General features: G+C 35.9%; 1 long non-coding RNA gene across 1 annotated transcript; it reads right to left on the bottom strand.

Moving 5' to 3' along the window:
- Positions 1–432: 432 nt before the first annotated feature.
- LOC135294569 (uncharacterized) lies at positions 433–4,419 on the bottom strand. The gene is made up of 2 exons (XR_010356638.1): positions 2,209–4,419; positions 433–509 (listed from the first exon to the last, which is right to left on the bottom strand). It is a non-coding gene; the product is annotated as an uncharacterized LOC135294569 (long non-coding RNA).
- Positions 4,420–4,964: the final 545 nt, after the last annotated feature.

The raw sequence follows: 4,964 nt of genomic DNA, 5'->3' as shown, positions 1-4,964 counted from the left end.
AAACTGTCCATATTTGAGTAGGTTCCTCACTCCTAAAGAGCAATGCCAATTTTAAAAATCTTTCTTCATCTTTGCTTTTTTTTGCTTTCCATTGGAAGAAAGTAGAGGGAAAAAAGGTTGTGAGGTTCTATATAAAAACCCAGAGGTCCACAAAGTGCAATCTGCTGTTATGGCAATAAGATTTATAAAAAATAAAAATATTAATCTTATTTTATAATAAGATTTTATAAAAATCTACTCACAAACTGTTGACAGTCCTTTAAAAACATAACTAATCCAGTCCAGTTTGGCAAATGCCTGCTCTACTCTTTAGAAATCTTTAGAAATGCTTTACCTCTGTTTTTGCCAGTACCATCTTGTGCAGAGAAGAGCAAATTCCTCTTATCTATCACCTCACATATTTGCTCATTTGAACATCACTCATTTACGTACCTTATCCAGATAGGCTCTTCACTAATATAGAATTCAGTCTCCTGACCAGTCTAGGATCCCATCTCTGAAGGTGTTCTCTGTGTACCCAATTCAGATAAAATTAATTATTTTAATAATGGTGAGCCATTCCAGGAGACATTTTATTATTTTAAGTAAAATTAACTTAATATTTCTTCATTTCTGTTAAAATATCTAATCTCTCAGCTGAGCAATACATTTGTCTTTTTCATATCTTCCTATCAGTCATATCTCATTGTTAGGCCATTAACTAAACAAGCAGGTCATCTTCCCTGCCTTCAAATAATAAATTGTCAACTTAAATGAGAAATTCTTATTAGTCTTTTTAATTGTAGTTCATCACATTTCTATTACTCCTGACTTATAAATCAATCTTTCTTGTATGATAATCTTTTCCCGCTCCTTATGCAATATTTTATCACTATACTGAAAATGCCTCCCACTGTATCATCATCAGATTTCATTAATTTCCTCCTATTCTTTGTGCCAAGGCCATCCAGGAGAGTATTTTATAATACTGAGATCCATAAACAGACCTGGAGGATGTGTCTCTGCAATCTTCCTTGATCTCTCAGTGATAAAACCTCATTCTCTCTTTCCCCTACTCTCCTTGCCAAATCCTCTTGCTATTATCAGAATAATTTGTATTCACATAGTCAGGTGATTCCTATGCTATTTCATCTCTTTTCCACTTTAATTTATGAACTGTATGAGAATACTTTACAGAAGTCATGATAAATTCACTGTATTTTCTTTCCCTAAAAAAAAAAGCTGATTGCTGTGTAAAACAGTGGCATCAGAATCTGTTTCTTTCATAAAGCCAAACTATTTTATCCTATTTTTTGCTACCTTTATGCCTTGTAGAGTATTCTCTTTTACAACATGTTCTAAAGCCTTGTATACTACACTAAGTTTACAAGTGCATCAACATGTTCTTTCTGTATTCTTAAATACAGAAGTTTGTTTCCTATACAAGATGGAAAAAATAGCCCCCATTTTCTTTTGGTGTCTTTGGAAGATAATCATTAATTTCTGATTTACTAACATTGCACAGTGATCCATTTTTAAAAAAAAATTAAGTCTCCTTCCACCTCCCCACCCCTTTTGTTTTTTTGTCTTTTGATAATTCATACGTTGTTGCTATTTTTTCTCATCTCCAAGGCAGATTTTTTCCTAAGTTTTTGTTTATTTCTAACATATTTTTTCAGGTAGCTGCTCATCCAGTTACAGTAAGAGCCCTTCTCTAAGAGTTATTGAGGGTGTTTAAATCTATTTACCAATCCTCCCAAACTTTCTCAACATTCAGGATTCTGAACTATTCTGTCCACCCTACTTCTCAAAATACTTATCTTTCTTTTATAAAATTTCTTCCTTTTTTTTTCCTAGCACTTCTTTTTGGTTATATACAATAATTTAGTTTATATTGATCTGATGTAACTCATAATCCTCAGATCCAAAATTATTTTATGCTATGTTGTCCTTTAGCTAGTTGGAGCAAAGACACAGTCCTTAGTCAGTAGCATTTTTTCAATTGATTCTCAAGCTTTTTCCTTCCTAAGCTAAATGAAAAACAATACAACAGAAAAGTAATTTATTTCTTCTATTAGAACAGCACAGCACATCTTTCAGTTCATGTGATGGACACTCTTTTTATCCAGTCTCTGATTTATAGTGATTAAGAGACTGATGCATTCAATATATAGTCTTTTCTCCACAATGAAAAAACATTTGTCTCAGGTTTTTAAAGACACATTTTACCTATTCCAGTGATGCCCACTTTATTCTTTGAGGCTAGAGCCCTGCCACTTGAATAATCCTGATATTTCCACTGGAGTAAGTTTTGGGCATGGTATTCTGAGAATACATAAGAGAAAAAAAGGCAGTGGTTACCGAGGGAGGTGAGTTTTTAGTGTATTCCAAAGGAGTGTGACAGTAATTATGGAAAGAAATTCAGGTTTTAAAAAAGGATATCAGCAAAAAATACACTGAGACCAAAATACACTACAGTCTGGAGACATCTTCCAAAGGGAATCATGGAAGCAGAAAAGTATTGGACTTTCAAAAGTAGGTTTGACAAAGCAATAGAATAGGGCCTACATTTTTAAGCTGGCTAGCAGAGACTTTTTTCATCTGTAGCTTCTCTGTATAGATTCCATGTGTCTGTGTTCCCTACCTTCTCTTTCCCTGACATATGTTCTACTCGTCATTAAATAAGGAAATATCTGATCCCTTTACTGACTTTTCCTCAGTTTTCACTCCTAATATAACACCAGATTTAAATTGCTGCTGCACTGCTTTGATCTATTCCACTGAAATTAATTGCAGGCAATTTTTCTCTTTGAGATACAGTTCCTCTCTGTGGCCCAGCAAAGGAGAGGAAAAAAGAAAAAAATGATACCTGCATTTTAACAGTTCTGTGAATGAAAAAAACATACATTCAATCACAGCTTGCAGCCTGTGGATAGGACTGAAAACAAGGTGGTTTTTATTCATTGTGTTTAATACCATGCACTGAAGTTGGAGGCACCAATGGCAAGTGATCAATTTTTGTAAAACTACTTCCCATATCTCTAATTTCTTTACAATCTTTATCTGCACATTTTCAGATTTACATGCATTGCCCCCTCAAACATAGGGCTGGAGTAATTCTTCATCTTAGGGTTAACTAATCCATCATTAGACAAACACACACAGATCCACATGAAATGTTTGCTTTTAAAGCCAAGCTTTCTTACATCAGCTTTTGAAATTTTATTCACTTGGACAAGCTGATTAATGGTGTCAGCATTTTTCATTTGCTTTGCAATGCATACTGAGCAGATGTTATATTGGCTTGTTGGCCCACACTGAGCATGAACGGGTAAATCCTTTGAAACCTTGCTTTTGTTAGTAGGTCACTTACCAAAAGGTCAGTAAGTCTGTTTTATACATAAATATGATGTTGATTAAGCTAAGATATTTTGATTCAGTTCTTCTGGGAGGGACTTAATATTAGAAGCACAGGGTCAAAACCCGACATGTCAGACTAGGCAAAACTTTGGCTCACTGTAAGGGTAATCTTTCCAGTGAGGGTTTCCTTGTTGAGCAAGTTGTGGACTGCTGTCATTACAGTTTGCATTTTTTTCTCTCAGGAGGCATGCAGGCAAGCGCTGTAGGGAGAGGCAATGTCTTTTCATCAAGGCAACAAGATGTAAAAAAAGAATGTTTTAAGCATGCAAATTCCTCTTTAGGTGTGAAACGGAAACCATAAACTTCAAGCTCAATACAGAGTGAGAAAGAAAATGTTCTTAAAAAAAAAAATGGGTAATGTCGGGACCCAGGACATCTCTGGATGCCCTGGATGTCTCAAAGCCCTGGCAGGGGCTTGGAGACCCTGGCAGGAAGCCAAAGACACCTGGAAATTCGATCTTAATTCATAGAGCAAATTGCCAACCTTATATGAAGAATTACAGGCCACAAAACTTTAAGTAGCATAGTAGTAGGAATCACAGGGTGAAGGGAAAAATTTTGGAGCACTGTACAGGGGGATTTTGAACCTTGTACAGGGGGGTTTGAAATTCTGTACATGGGGGTCAAGGGTTCTAAGATGGAGGGATTTGGGCATGCCCTGTCCTTCTTCTTTCTTCTCCTTGGCATCCATGTTCAGGATGATGTTGGCATGTGTGGATTGGTTCATAGAGAAAGTGCACTTGCCAACAAGGGCAGAAAGTATTGGAAATTAAAGGTAAATATCTACTACGTAGTTTTCACTATAAAAGAGACAACCGCCCCGTGGGCAGGAGAGAGTGCCCTTGGCTGTCTTGCTGATCAGACCTCAGGTGGACAGACAGAAAAACTTTGTAGATAAGGAACAATAAACTCAACTGAAGACCAAAAGCAAGAGTCCAGACTCCTTCTTCGAGAGCGTGGCCTGCCCAGAACCACTTTTTCCCATGCTGGGGCAGAGACAAGTAACAGCCGACCCCGGCAGGGTAAGTAGACCTAGGAAGAAAATTAAATGTTAGCAAGAGAAGGAATAATATGCCATACATAAGCATTTTCCTTCAACATGGGCTAAACTTCAGAAATTAATTCACTGAAGGAGGACTACAACTGGCAGAAGAGAATCAAGAGCATTGATACACATGTCAGAAACATTTTGCCATGAAATTTAAGTCAGGTATGAAGTTTCCCAAAGCTCAGGATGTTTTCAGAACCAGAGCTTTTACATTAAAAAATGGAGGCTGCAAGCCTACGTTATTTGCTGTCCTGGGAAAACGATTTTGAATATGCTACTCTCACAGATAGAAATAAAATTATTATCTCCCTACCTTCTGAAAATTCAATGGAGTTATTAATTTAATATAATTTACTAATGTATTAATTTTGTATGTATATATACAAATATCAATATATCAATTTGTTAATTCACATGTGGGGGTATTTGTTTTTGCTTGTTTTTCTCCAGAATTCTTTCTTCATCCTCACCAAAAAAAGAAAGAAAATAAAAAATGCATGCATTAATCCCATGCAGA

The sequence above is a fragment of the Passer domesticus genome, chromosome 2 (genome assembly GCF_036417665.1).
Source record: "Passer domesticus isolate bPasDom1 chromosome 2, bPasDom1.hap1, whole genome shotgun sequence".
In the NCBI taxonomy this organism is placed as follows: domain Eukaryota; kingdom Metazoa; phylum Chordata; class Aves; order Passeriformes; family Passeridae; genus Passer; species Passer domesticus.
The sequence above is the reverse complement of the archived record's forward strand: the minus strand, read 5'-3'. Positions and strand labels throughout refer to the sequence as shown.